Source organism: Cupressus sempervirens, chromosome 5 (genome assembly GCF_028749045.1).
Source record: "Cupressus sempervirens isolate cs-2001-9-10 chromosome 5, ASM2874904v1, whole genome shotgun sequence".
In the NCBI taxonomy this organism is placed as follows: Eukaryota; Viridiplantae; Streptophyta; class Pinopsida; order Cupressales; family Cupressaceae; genus Cupressus; species Cupressus sempervirens.
This window is the reverse complement of record NC_143122.1, coordinates 709,066,305-709,082,189: the sequence shown is the minus strand read 5'-3', so window position 1 is coordinate 709,082,189 and position 15,885 is coordinate 709,066,305. Positions and strand designations below refer to the sequence as shown.

The following is a 15,885-nucleotide window of genomic DNA, read 5'->3' as shown; positions in this document are numbered from 1 at the left end:
GGAGTAGATGCTAAAGTAGCTTGAGTCGGCTTCTTCTCGCTATAGTCCACTCTACCCACTTCTCGGTTCTTTGAATAATTCGGGCCATCAAAATATCTAAATCATCCCCAACATCTTGATAAGGCTCTGAACTAATAGGGGTATTTCTTATCTTTGTCAAATATGTATTACTATACATATTTTGCCCATCATCTTCAATTCCTTTAGCATTAAGGTTGACTTGATACATTTTAACTTGAACAACTGTTAATCTGGCGAAAGCACGGTCCCAACTTTCAAATTCATCTTTACAATCTGCCCAATAGTCTTCGACTGTGGTAATGTGCTTGATCACACTCCCAATCTGCAATACTTCTCATGCATACCCATTTGGGTCAAACATGGGTCTTAAGACCTCGTACGTATGCAATCTATATTTCATCTCAAAGGCTTTCAGCATGTTCTTTGCATCTGAATGGGAATCACAGCTGAAAGCTCCCACCTTTATAGGGAACTTATATCCCCCCTTCTTCAAACTCCCACTCAACACGTTCACTTGGACAGCTTGCCTCACTATCTTGATCAGTATGATGATGTTGCTCGGGTACCTCGACAACTTCAAGGGGAATCCATCAAAAGCTGCAAGACGTAAATAAGAGAAAGATGAGAATTGGATAAAATAGCTTCCAAACTAACTAATTTCCGCCATTTCTTCTGGACTGAATCTCCTCTACAGGCATCCTTGAAGCTCCCTACAAATTCTCATGGTAAATGCATCATTAACCCTTATATATTCAGCACAACTGTTTTCCAACTGCAAACATGGATAGAACTCATAACACTTCACATCATCAGGAAAATTTTCTACCCTTGGGAGGCCCGGCCATAACTGTAGGGAAGCTAGCATGTAAATCAGAAAAGAAGACATATAGAAGGTGTTGTAGAACTTCGTGGTGCTAAGAGCATTGGAAAGATTTTAACTTACCTCATGAGCCCAGTCAATATATTGAGTATCAGAACAAATAACTTGCACCAAAAAGAAATATTGTTCAATGAAATTTAGAGCTTCTACCTCGCCTTTCAGTCTGTGCAAGAGAACCAGAATGTCTACAATCTCAAGTTTGAGATTAGTACCAAAAAGGGTCTTAGGGACCTTACACCTTGTGCTCTGCGGCTTTTGAAACCATGTTTGCATAATCTCCTTTCTCTAGACCATCTTCTTTGCGGAAAAGTCAGAGACGGCTCCACCAATTGTCAAATCTGAAAACTCCCCTCGCTCTAGAATTCGTAGGCAATTCACCATTGTTTGTCTATCAATGGAGATCAACACTGTATCATTAGGTAATATGATCTGCTTGGTATCCGGATTGTAGCGATTTATGCATTCATAAATCAATTTTGGAGCTTGGACTGCCATTGGGAAACTAGCTGCTTCCACTAGCCGACATCCTCAGAGCTTCTCAGTTATGGGATGAATCAGCTCCAATTTCACCCTCTTTTGAAGATCTTGAATATCATAAAAACGGAGTGAAGTATCCGTGAAATTCTGCAATGTGGACTTGATTCCATTCAACCCATCAAAACCCGCAAACCTAGTTGCCATTTTGTTTGAGAATGAAATGAATTGAATTTCAAATCTAGAAGAACATGATATTGAATTCACAAATACATGCCATTTGAAAAACTTGTACAATTTAACAGAATAATAGTTCAAGAAAGAGCGGCAGTTCGAATAATTGTTATGTTTCCATCTATATAGGAGTCTCAATTCACTCAATCTTCAGGATTCACGCCGCACGAATGAATTAAAGGATAAATCCGTTGAAACTGTAAATGCGAGGTTCTTAATGGATAACTCGATGTCCTTTCACTGTTCCGTTGGCCCAACGGTAACTTTCCATCCTTTCACACTTTCCCATTTCCCATTAAGTTTGGGGAAGTTATGAACAGAGTACTCTGTAAGATAATATCCACCAGATCAAATCCTGCCTAATAGGTTTTTTCCCGTGACAATTGGATTGTTTCCATTATCCTCTCGAAGTATTTTGCATGTGAAATGTGGGTCCAATTCACTTACAAACTTAATTTTCTTTTGAATGTGAAAAATCGTCCTCATGGGTTGAAAACCCATCGAGGAGAAGACGGTTTTCATTTCTCCGCCCAGGCCTCTTTTCACCTCTACCTTTTAACTTATTTCTTTCTTTAAGTTCGGAGATGTCCATAAGGAGTGCGAAACTTCGTTAGGAGCCCACCTTTTGTTGATTTCCTTTTAAAATTGCCTCTTGTGGAAAACAGACTTCATGGGTTGAAAACCCACCGAGAAGTCAATTTTCATTTTTCCGCCAAAGAGAATTCTGAGAGCTGTAATAAGTTTTTAATACCTATTAAGGTAGATAATCATAAAGGCAACAAAAATCCATCACGAGGCACTTTATCTTCCTCTCATTGTAACCCATATGCATCATTTGGTGCTGTCTGCGGGGAATCGCCTTCATGGGTTGAAAACTCGCTGAGGAGAAGGTGAAGTTCAATTTTCCGCAAGCTTCTTCTTTTCATGGAAAATATGGTAAGCCGCGAGCAAGCTCAACTTTGTGAATAATTTTTGCATGTTGCAAGGATCTCCATTGGATTAGGTAGTAAGCTACCCTTAAGACTCACAACATAAAGGAAAACCACTTGGCTATGAAATGTGGGGGAAGGGAAAGATGAAAAATCCGATGAAGACTCTTGACACCTAAGGGAACTTAAAACTAGACTCGGACATACCTAAGCTTTACTAAGACACAAAATTCTCCACTTTTGCAAAATGGTTACACGGTGAAAAGTGGGGCAACAAAAATTAAGGAGAAGGTCCATGTACCTCTATAAAGTGCAGCAGTTGTTAGAGAAGTACCATGAAATAGTGGACAATGGGCTACCTAGTGCATTACCACCTATGAGAGAGGCAAGTCAACTTGATACCATTGGAAAATCTACTTAACAAGGCAGCTTACAAGATGACTCCAAGTAAGAATGCTAAGATTGCAAAACAAATACAAGATTTGTTGGAAAAAGGCCAATAAGGAAGAGCTTGCGCTCTTGTGCTGTACCAACTATCCTTGCATCTAAGAAAGATGGTAAATGGAGGATGTGTACTGACTCCAGGGAAATCGACAAGATCACCATCGGATATAGATTCTCTATGTCAAGAATTGAGGATTTGTTAGATAATTTGGGAGTCTCTTGCTACTTCTCCAAGGTGGATTTGAAATCAGGGTATTACCAAATTAGAATTAGGCCTGGTGATGAATTGAAGACAACCTTCAAGACAAATGAAGGGCTGTATGAGTGGATAGTAATGCCCTTTGGCTTGACAAATGCGCCAAGTACCTTCATGAGACTAATGAATGAGGTGCTAGAAGATTTCGTAGGTAAGTTTGTTATTGTGTATTTGGATGACATTTTAATCTTTAGCAGGTCCAAGGAGGAGCATATGAAGCACTTGGAGATGGTCTTGAGGAGGCTACATCAAGAGAAGTTGATGATTAATCAAGAAAAATGTGAGTTGCTAAAAACTGATTTAGTATATCTTGGGTTTATTGTTTCCAATGGGCTTATAAAAATGGATCCTAATAAGGTCAAGTCCATATTGGAGTGGCCAAGACCTAAATGCATAGGAGATGTTACGAGTTTTCATGGGTTGGCATCTTAGTATAGAAAGTTTGTGAGAGGATTCAATCATGTATGTGCACCTATTTTTAACACTATAAAAGGAGGTATGAAATGTCAATTCAAGTGGATAGAGGCAGCAGATAAGGGGTTTGAGCTTTTTAAAAAGAGGATTGCAGCCCTTAGTACCCTAAGGTTTCTAGACTTCAATCAACTCTTTTTTGTAGAGTGTGATGTTAGTAAGCTAGCCATTGGGGTAGTACTAAGTCAAGAAGGACACCCTATTGCATTCTTCTCTTAAAAGTTGAATGAGGCAAAACAAAGATACTCCACTTATGACCTTGAGTTATATGCAATGGTCCAAGCCTCGAAAAAGTGGAGGCACTACCTCTTACCAAAAGAGTTTGTGGTATATATAGACAACCATGCCCTTAGCTTCTTGAATGGACAGGAGAAACTAAATTAGAGACACCTCAAGTGGGTGGAATATTTGCAGGCATTTACCTTTGTGATCAAGCACAAGAAAGGTGTGAGCAACAAGGTTGCTGATGCTCTTAGTAGAAGAGTACTAGCCATACAAGAGATACAATTGCAGAGTGTGGGAATGGAGGATCTAAGAAATCTCTACAAGGAGGGTAAAGACTTCAAAGAAGCCTATGATGTATGTGAGAAATTCAAGCAGGATTTTAAAGATGATTTTACTGATTACATGCTGTAGGAAGGTTTACTATTCAAAGGACACCTATTGTGCATTCAACAATGTTCCATGAGGGAGAACATAATCAAGGAAAAGCATCAAGGTAGTTTAGGGGGACATTTTGGAGTAGAGAAGACACTTGAACAAGTCACTAGGTACTATCATTGGCTTAGGTTGCAGACTGATGTAAGGAGGTTTGTGGAACAATGTCATGTGTGTCAGAGGGCCAAAGGACATAGCAGGAATGTAGGGTTGTACCAATCACTCACCATACCACAAAGACCATGGGAGTGCTTGAGTATGGATTTTGTTTTAGGACTCCCTAAAACACCTTATGAATCACTTTATGCAACTACACAACAACTACAAGTAGGTCAAGATTTGATATTCTGCAAATGATAGGTCTTCAAATATATTCACTTCAAAAATTGAGTAACAAAAAAGTAATGCCAAAAGACAAAGGATCAGAAAAATCACAAAGTCCTTCTCCCTCAATAATAAAAACTCCATACCATAATGACTGAAAAGTCACTAAGTACAACCCCCCAAACAACCTTGGGTCGGATTCATGAAAATAACTAGAAAAAGAGGACCTATAACCTTCGATAATAAAGTCAAACCATTAAAAACACTCCACTAAGTCATAATAACACCTATGACTCACTCAAAACTGCCCACAAAATGCTCTAATTGGCCATAAAGGCTTCTCAGCTGTCAAGACAAGGTCAAATTCGACCTACAAACTCCTCTAATCCCTCCACATGTCTCCAAACTAATTTGAACTGCCAAGTGAAAGCATAATGACAACTTTATCTTAATTGACTTTGTTGGTTATCAAAATTGTTGATTAGAAACCTACGAGCCTTGCCCGCTCGATGTTGGGATATCTAATCGATTCTAGCCAACTTGACAGGATCAGTCAAATTGACTTAAATCCTCTGCGCTTTTGGCTCCGCTAAACCAAGGCCTATACACCCGATTCTTGGACAGCAAAGCTTGGATCCAAGATGATTGACAATGATTAAATTATAATACAAAGATAATTTCCTATAGTTTTGTGAATTGCTGAAAAGAAAATTTAAGATGAATTACTAAAACAGGTAAGTATCAAACCCTTCGAGAAAATAGATTAAGAAAAATCGCCAACACATGAATTGAGAAACATGAATAATCAAATGATTAGTGCCAAATTTCAAATGTGCAATAGAGTCAATAGTATACGTTTTCACATACAATTTTGTGATATAGAATATTTGTAAACAATTCAGTTATCATGACGTGTCGAATTATTTCACTTTTTGTGTATTTAAACTAGCCTATAATATTTTAACCTACAAAAGGACAGAATAGGTACAAATATGAAAAGAATTTTATTTTATTGTGTTTGTATTGATCAAGCTCAAATAACAGAGAACTATTCAACTTGCTTATTGTGATAATGAATTATTTATAAGAAATAAAATGACTCACAAAAGATGAACTATATAACATTTAACTCTAATGCAAATGAAACTTACTGATTTTACAACAAGAAAGTCATGTTGAAGACATCCAGTATTTTGACGCTCTATCCAACACAATTTCTCACTATAATTAAAATATATGTCCAACACCCTCAATATGCAGGAGCTTTGTTCGACTCCAATCTTTTTCAGAAGATGGATCTGATAACCTACTTGCTTCAGAATGTGCAGAACTTTTAAAAAAAGTAATATATATCTTAAATTGTGTCTTGCTGAGTTTGACATCATATATTTATAGACAACGAAAATACACTATGCCCTTTTCCAAAACAGTCACAACTTTTCATAACAAATAACTGATCGGTGAGTTCTCAGAACTACTTGTAATATAGCCCGGTATTAGGAATGAAAGCCAATAATTAATAATTTCCTTTATGTGTTTGGATTAACTGTATGATACAGGGCATGTCATCGCATAGTATGAGTAATGTCTGAACTATAAATTCCTTCTTGCGATACACACAACACAATAGAGGAAGTAATATTTGCTGCACATAAATATTTATGAATGATGATGTGAATGTATTCGGAATCTGTCACTGCCCATCGTATCTCAACTTCCTGACCATGATAAGGTGTGTGTACAGGGAATCTAGACCCAATTATTAATGGCGAGCATGCAACCCTCAATTTTTATCAAATCGATGAAGATACGACCATCCTCATTCTGGCGCTCATCATTCTAATTCCACTGTGCTAATTCTTCATCCAATCGCAATCTCCTCCTGAAAATCATTCGCGTACACACTAAGTTTCCAGATAATTCCCTAGATTATTCATTTCACACCATCTGCCTCTCCATTCATGCACGGGCAGATTTCTTCATCCTCCACGTATAAGTTTGATGTGCTTACTGAACTGGGGATGCGTGGGATATAAAGCATTATTCAACTGAATATCGTTGCTGCAGGAAGGTCTCAATATTCTCCCACGAACTCAGCGCTGCAAAACAAAACATACAACATCATCAGTCACATATCGCAAAACAGTTACAAGCGGGTTGGTGAAGAGTTAACACTGGAGCCTTCATGATCATGTACATGATCCTTCGAAAAATCTGCGATATGCCATTCTTCCCATTTCCATAAGCTGTGGACCATCTGTGAAATGTCTATCAGATGACACCAGATTCAACTGCAAGAGAATTGATTGACTGCAAATTCTGGATTTCAGTTTCTAAATAGCGTATCTTTGGTAAGCAACTTTTTGGCAAATCCACGACCTGGACATCATTGATATTTATCAATTTCTTTCCATGATTTTCCAGTGCGTAATAACTCGAGTTTTAGACTTAATTTACTTCTTTCAACCTCAGCTTCCATAGCATGCTGTACTAGAATAAAAGATTTATTATGACACTCCTGGAGTTCCTGGTACAGTTCTGCATTGCTAGCTTCGAGCCATGATATCTTTTTCTTTAATACCTGCGCTTCATTAGATGTAACACCTCCTCTAGCACGAGCACAGAGCAATATAGATTTCAAATATTCAAGTTGCTGACACATTCATCGAATATCATTGACCATTGGATCACGATTTACAATTGGCTTATTCTGAATATTATGAGCCTGATTAGCATACTTAAGAGTGTTGAGAGTTTCCTCTGCATTTATATCTGCTGGACTGACACAAGCTATCATCACAGTTCTGTTGTTCCCCCCCTAGAGAATTCTGCAAGAGGCGAGTCAGTTTATTGTCTCTATAAGGAACATGAACTCCTCCTTTGCGCTTCTTTTCATCTCCAAGTGCACTAATAACATTCCTAATTGCTAGCAATCCCTTGTTAATGTGAATGCCTTCTTTTAAACGAAGACCATCAGCACCAGTCCTTTTCGCTCGCTCTGACCCAGTGAGATACTCTCTTTACCTTACTGCTGCAGTATTATCAAACTGCACATACTTCAAACCTCCATGCTGCTGTGCATATTAATCACAGATTTGCCCTTGCAGAACTTTAGTTTTCAATGATAAATTTATGAAAGAAATAAATATAAAATAGAAAATGCGCTTCAAGTGGATGCCCTAAATTTTGGGTTCCATCAGACTCTTCACAACAAAGACACACATTGCATTTAGAATAAAGATTTGCATTAGGAAAAATAAAAATAAAAATTGGCTTACAAGTACCATTAAATACCTTTATTTTATATTACAAATAATATGCAAATACTTTATTTTAACAAGTGCTATTCTTAGACCTAATCATCAACACGACATGATATTATAAGAGGAATAAAAATGCCACAAAAATAACAAGTGGACTCCAAAAAATCATCAAACTTGTTTTAGAAGCATATACATTGGCACTTTTTCCTTAATTCATTTCATTTCTGCCACAAATCTGGAGAATTCAAGAGCCAGGAAAGCCATTGCTAGGGTTTGAGGAAAAAATGCAGCTTCCACACGGTTTTGGGTGTGACCTTTTATTGTTCAGATCATCTTTAGCAGACAATTCTACTCCCTTTCTTCATCTCCCTTGCCATTCTTGGTATTCCGAGGCATTTTTACTGCCATTTCGAAGGAAACCTGGGCATTCTCGGCTTTTCTCTGCACATTCTTGGTCAAATCTTGAAGAAAAATGAAGATTCTTCGTCATTCTTTTTTTATTTCTCATAGGTATCTGTTGTTGCAAGTGAATTTAGATCTCTCCTTATTTACTCACGTCTATGATGATATTAGTTGTACACAGTTTGTAACACTTCTTGCGTTCAATGTTGGCTCTAATACATATTTTTTGCAAATGATTCTCTATACAAAGGCTTGGCTCAGGTTATTTTGAGGGTTTGTTTGTTTCTTTTTTGCTTTGAAAACATTATTTCCAACTTATTCAAACTTATGGGTTTTGTAGGAATTCTCAACCCGTACCCTTCTCATAAATTTTGTGTTTGAATACTCCAACAAGGGGTTTTTATTTGTTTTTTCGAACATGAGAGTTTGCTTTTCCCTCTATCACACGGCCATATCTCTGTGGCCTTTTCTCACTTGCATCATTTCCATTTCTTCTAATGGCGGCATCCTATAGATCTGCTTCTGAAATTCCAACATGGAATTCTCTTGTGTTTTCCTTCAGAAACCTATTAACGGTTTTCAGAAAACTCCATTTTGAAGAGATATTTTCAGCAGGACGTGTTCCACTTACGTCAAAACTGCACATTTACTCATTGCTATGGATATTTGTTTTCATCAATAGATTTCATTCCTTTTGCTTCCATTTACCATCATTTCTGAGTGTCTTTAAAATATCCATTAACAAAGTAGGATTTTACCTCTACTGAAGCTCTTATTCGAGCTGGGTATTTGCAAATTAGTGAATGAGAGCCATAAAAGAAATTTATTGTTGTAACTTTGCTTTCCTTTGTTCTGAATACACATTACTTCTATTTACATTTTCATACACCATATTTTGCTGTAACTATCCACCATTTTGGACTCAAGCATAACATTTTTTGTATTGCAATGGTGGTACCTCTAATTTCAGTACTACTGGCATAACATTTAGATTTGATCACAAGGCACACACTTTGAAAAAGTTCATGATATTTTCTTCTGTAGACTCATTTTCGGTATCATTGATTCTTTTACTTGTTCTTGTAGGCTGAAAAGTATGTTTCTTTGACACTTTGAGGCCATTTGAATTACCTCACATTATATGTTTTCATTATGCTGGTTATACAAACAAGCTTATCGGCATTTGTTAGTTCATACCTTTTGTATATATACCCTTGTCATTCAATTTAAGATATCTCTGAAATTTCCTTTGATGCTTATCTTGTTGAAAATGAACCAATATTATGATATTGATACCTTAATATCTACTGGAAATGGACTGGAGTATTCAATTTCACAGTGTTCATCTCAGAATAATTTGTAATTTGAAATATTATTATCTTTTCCTTGAAGGTTAGTAACATAGATAACATGTGTTATTATGTCTTCATTTACTTACTGACCTCCAAAAGAAACTGTGAGCTTTTACACTGTACTTCAATGTTTCAATTCTGCAATTTCTGGGCAGGTTCAGGTGGCATTGGTTGTTCTGAAAATTTACATCAGCATCATAGAACATACCATTTTTTCCTTAACCATATTGATTCTTCTCATAGAAACATTTCTTGTTTTCTGGAAGTAGGCTTCGACATTAAAATGTGATCCGTAACATCTTTTCCTTGAATTCTACCTGTCATTCACAATTTTAGTTGATAGATTATTAATCTTGCCAGTTGACAAATTCCGTTGAAAGCTGAAAACTCCATAGCTCTTGCAACCCTTTTTGTAGCATTCCTCACTCTTCCTGTTGATCACTTTTATATCACCACATCCTTGATTAAGTTTAACTGTATGGTTTCAAATTAGTGGTCATTCGTCCCTTAAACAGTTGGCTGATTTATTACTGCAACCTTTGATATAATAAAAGGTTTCATGCATAGTAAATGCATGTCCCTTTGATATTATGTACTTTCCTTGCTTTATCTGATATTAATTGATCAATCATATGCTAGGCTCAAACCCTTGTGGGAGCCACATATTATGTCCACGTGACATTGATCATTTTTTGCACATGACGCAAACATTTAGAAAATAAATCAGGGCTTGGATTTGGATGTAAATGCAAATGAGGGTTAGGATGGTGAGATTGTCAGTCATTGCTTAGATTGTTTTGATCTAATCCATTTTTTGCACTTGCAGGAGTTGGAGTGGAAGCATGGAAAGTGGGACAACGAAAGCAAGTGCATGGACAACTTGCAACAGGACTAGTCATTCCAGGCAATAGCTGGCACCCATGGCCCTTCTTACTTATATTTTCTCTTCCACATTTATATTTATGTTCATAATCAGGCTTTGATTTATTTTCTTTTACTAGTCAGTTTCACAACTTGTGTGGAACATTATGGACATTTAATGAATAAAATTACATTTTTAGAAAAGTTTATGGTACTTGTTTTACTTCATGAGATATGATAAAAATGATTAAGTGTTTGCATAATATTATGCTTTGACCATACTTAATTAGTCATTTTCAGCAGCATGACTTTTTTCTGTTTGAGCTGGTAGGTCAAATAGATAACAAATTGGCGACCTCTACAGGGTGTTTGCCTACTAGACAAAAAATCCAATAGCCTTCACACTTCCATTGGGCTTGGAGTCATTTAAAGCATTCGAGCATGTGTGATTATGTCTCTCAACATGATGGTAAATGCATGATTGGTAATGATGAGATAGGCTCCCTCTCATCATTAGGAGTTATGTTTATAGCAATAGGTTGATAGGAACAATGGCGCATGTTGGTATGTAGGATTGTTTTGTCTCACTTAGCGATGTGATGACTCGTGAGCTTGGTAAATCATTAAACAACAAGGATAATAGAGCAAGTCAATTAGAGATGTAGGCAAGTAGTCTAAGTAGCCAAACATGTTTGTATGTATGCTTCATGGGGCAGTCAGCTTTACTTGAAGAATATTTCATGGGTGATATGTATAAGCATGAGTGTTTGGTTAGGGTAATTGCATGCATGCATGACTTTCTTTCTCTATTATCAACAACATAGTGTAGTTTTGGATAGATATAAATGTGTGAACCAGCCAACTATATTGGTATATATGGGTCATTAGGACAGCAAGTTGCTGTTCATTGCATTTTCATGACTCATCTGTATGAATGTATCTAGCTGATTTAGATACTGTTTACCGTACAGGGTAAAAGAATACTTAACATATGTAGTATAGTAAGATATAACGCAGAATAGATACTTTATTCATATACACAATATGCTTATTACAAGAATTCCAAAATTATGATTCAAAGTCTATTCTGGATGGTGTACATATACCTTTCCGAAGGGGTGACTCAATTGTCATGCACTTGTTCGGATATAATTCTCCCTGTTGGCTACAATATAGAATTTACTGACAACATCATCCCGTCGTCTCCAGACGACAATTACAAAATATCCAAGACAAATTAACAAAATAGAATACACTAACTGTGACTAACTATAATAGGATAGATCTTTTTTTGCCACATAACATTCACATTTTTCTCTGCGGGGTCTTGGGGCAAAGCCCTAGGCGTCGCGATATAGGGTGGGGTCGAGGGGCAGCGCTCCTGCCACCAAAACCAAATTAGCACTCTCAAACCCATACAAAACTCCATGGAACACACCTTTGTTGTGATTTTTTTCTGATCCCATACTCTTTCTGCCCATCGCTTATGTTTACTTCATTACCTATTTATGTCTGTCCCTCCGGTACCATACATTTTCCATTCTCAACTGTTTTGATTTGTCTTTTTTTTTTAGAAAACCTCCTATCACCCTTCTTCTATGTTTGAATGGTAGTCGTCTCTTGTATCTGAACTAGCATAAAATATTTTTCTGCGTCGTACAATGGTTGTTCAGTTTGTATGGAGGTGTTCCAACACTCCTTTTAGGCCGTACGGCTCTGTTACAGCTTTTAGTAATTGTACGAAATGCCTTCTTGTCTTCTCATGCGGTCATACTTATGATCCTTTGGCCGTATGATAGACACTTCTTTTTCTACAGCCGTGTGGCCGTACTGTGCCTATCTCCTCCCTTTCTTAAGCTCGTCATACGACGTGCATGCAATTTGCTTCTTGTTAGGCCCATACACTATGTATGGATTCGATTGGCTCTTTGTTGGGTCCATACGACGTACCTTGTTGGCACTTCGAAGGCCATACGGTGATCCCTGCCTTGTCCATACGATTACTACAATGTTGTCCCACATGTTGATCTCTCGAAAAGACTTTTGATTGTCGTACAGTCCTTAGTAATGTTCCCTTGCTTTTTTTTCTGTGCAGGTCGTACATCGTATGGTGTTTAAGTTTCATTCCCCTCCTTCCGTATGGCCGTACGGTGGTTGCTTGGTTGCACAAACCCTCTTTTTATGATCTGTACGGGCTCTATTAATGATCCATGTCCATATGCTTTGACATCTAGTGATTTCCATTCGGGTTGTATGACATTTGCCTTCTGTGTCTGTATGGTCGTACAGTGTCTTCTTCCATAAAAATAAAAACACAACATACAGTTTGTTTACTGCTTTCTGAAATACTTACTGTTCAATTGAATGTTATCTTTCTCTGTGATGATTTTGATGGCTGTACGATTCTGAGATGATCCTTTTGACTGCTGTTCTCCTGTTTATATCTTATTACGCCTATCGACTTAAAAATAAATAGATCTATTTTACACTTTATTTAGATATATACATTAATATTCCTTATTTACTCTCAATTGTTCGTGCACGGAGAAGTGTTATTTCTTTCATGATAGATTTTCAGCTTTGACCCATTCACTACATCGGCGACTTCCTTCTCGTCGAGTGTCCATAATTTTATTGCTCTGTTATAGCCCACTTCATGGATTCATAGTTGTTTACAACTCTCAGTTCTTTAGAAAACTTTGAAAACCTTTATTGAAAACTTAAAACATTAGGAAAACCTAGGAAAACTTGCGGATAACAACCCTTAGCGAAAACAAAATCACACAAAACATGATGCAACAACATCTTATTGGAAACTGGAAAACAACTTTACAAGAAGCTCAAACCTCAAAACAACGGTTGAGGTGTATTCTATTAATGGGAATAGGTAGTACATCACCCTCCATGTTGGCTAGCGAAAACACGTTATGTTCCTTGCATTGGATGATGATGAATGGACAACTCCAGATATTATAAAACTTTGTGTGCTTCCCTGGCCGGCTTTTTAACATGTCCCATCTCAACACAACATCTCCTTCAATGAAACTCTTAGAAGTAGTTTTCTTATCAAAAACCCTCTTAGTCTGAAGGTGATGATACTCCATTGTTTCCATAGCCTGCCTTCTAGATTCCTTTAATCCATCAGCTTTGCATGTCTTACATCCATAGGATCTTCTTCCTCAAACATTTGCAGTTGATGCACTATATTCAAAGCTGGAAGTTCAATAGATAGTGGTAACCAAGCTTCTTTTCCATAAACCAGCATATAAGGAGAGTTGCCTAAAGACCTCGTAGGATTTATGCGGTCCGTCCGTAATGCAGCCTTAAGGTGAGAATGCCAAATTCTTTGATTATCCTCCATTGTTCACTTAATTATCCTGATCATATTCTTATTAGTGCTTTCAGCTAAGCCATTTCCCTGAGGGTAGTAGTTTGAAGATGTACTTAGGCAAATACCAATTTTAATAGCCCATTTTGTTATCTTCAAACCAACAAAAGTCAATGCATTATCAAATATTATTGATTCTCGAACACCAAACCTAGTGTCTTCATAATAACTCAAGATAGTTGATTCAGTTGAATCTTTTAAGGCAACAACCTCAGTCCACCTAGTAAATAATCTGTAGCTGTAAATACCCATCTATAGCCAACACTGGAAGGTGGGTTGATTGGTCCTATGAAATCTACCTATATTATGAAAGGCTGATCAACTTGAATTGGTTGCAATGGCATGCTTGGAAGCTTCTCCTTACTAGAAAATAGTGCACACTGGACACATTTTTTTAGATCATGCATTGCCGTCCTTGAACAAATTTGGGCAAAATGACATCTCGAGTCCCCGTCATGAAATTCTTTTAACACTTTTTCAACTTAATCGGAATTGATACATCATAGCAACATATCATTAATGTCTTCTTAAACAACACATCATTCAACAAGACATAGGGAATAGATTGTAAACGATAGTATCTGCGCTTAGCTTTGTCCAAATCAAGTGGGCATTCACCAGTCCTTAGGAAACAAGTCATGTCATCGACTCGTCCATCACTCCTTATTGCTTTAGTAATATGTATATTATCGCTGTTAACTAAAATAACAACTATAACTTCATCATTTTCAGTGCTTCGACTTGTTGTCGTTTCTTCAGAGTCCTTTACCCCTTATCAACTTTGTGACGTTGATAGCCACGTTAAACTCCATCACCTTTGTAATCCACCCAACCCTTTTATCATTCAAATCCTTAGTCAATAGAAATTCTTTAAGACTAGGGTGAGCTACTAGAATGTGTACCTTGTTAGCAACAATCAGGGGCTTTAATTTTTTCAAACTACGCACTATTGCAAGTACATGTTTCTCAACAAAAATGTACCTGGTTTCATAGCCAACCAAGGATTGACTGAAGAAGGCTATGGGCTGCTCATAGTTATCATTGTTCTTCTATACCAACATTGCAGGGATTTTATCAATGCTACTAAAAGCATACAAAATGAAATCTCTAGTAAAATCCAGACTAACAAGGGTTGGCGTAGTTCACAATGCCTCCTTGATCACTTGAAAGTTATCCTTTCCCCCATTAGTCCATTTGAATGCTATATTCTTCTTATGCATTGCTGTTAATGGTTGCTGCAATCTTGCCATATCAGGTATGAATCTTTTGACGAAGTTTATCCTACCCAAGAAGCTTTGGAAACCCTTTTTGTGGTTGGCCAGCGACAGCTCTAGAATAGCTTGCACCCTCTTAGGATCAACAATGACTCCTTGGACACAATGTGTCCCAACAACTTTCCCTCATGCACTACGAATATGCTCTTCTTCGGATTGAGGGAAATACCAAACTCCTTGCATCTTTCAAGCACTTGCCTTAAGTGCTGCAAATGTTAAGCTGTAGTTTTACTATAAATTGTCACATCATCAAGGTAAACTAATAGAAACTTATAAATTTGACCCCAAAATGCATGCTGCATGGCTTTTTGAAATGTTGCACCAGCGTTAGACAACCCAAAAGGCATCCATTTGTAGGCTATAGTTCCCCATTTTGTTGTGAACGCCGTCTTAAACTGATCAGCTTTGCTGACACACACTTGATTGTGACTTGAATAGCCATCTAGAAGGGAACATCTTTCATAACCAGCAACCGACTGCAAAATCTGCTCCATAGAGGGCAACGATTGACGATCCTTCAAAGATGCTCTATTTAGATCATGAAAATCTACACACAGTCTTATCTCACCATTCTTTTTCCTTAGTGGTACTAGATTTGGTACCCAAGACATGTGCTTCATAGGGAAGATGATCCCACCTTCAATTAGTTTAGTTA

General features: G+C 37.3%; 1 long non-coding RNA gene across 1 annotated transcript in view; it reads left to right on the top strand.

The window, feature by feature from the left end:
- LOC149557957 (uncharacterized) overlaps nucleotides 1–15,885 on the top strand; it is a 133,802-nt gene that overhangs the window by 101,865 nt on the left and 16,052 nt on the right. Inside the window, exon 4 of the long non-coding RNA XR_016352426.1 lies at nucleotides 10,534–10,611. This is a non-coding gene — a long non-coding RNA (uncharacterized LOC149557957). The remainder of the gene's footprint in view (nucleotides 1–10,533; nucleotides 10,612–15,885) is intronic.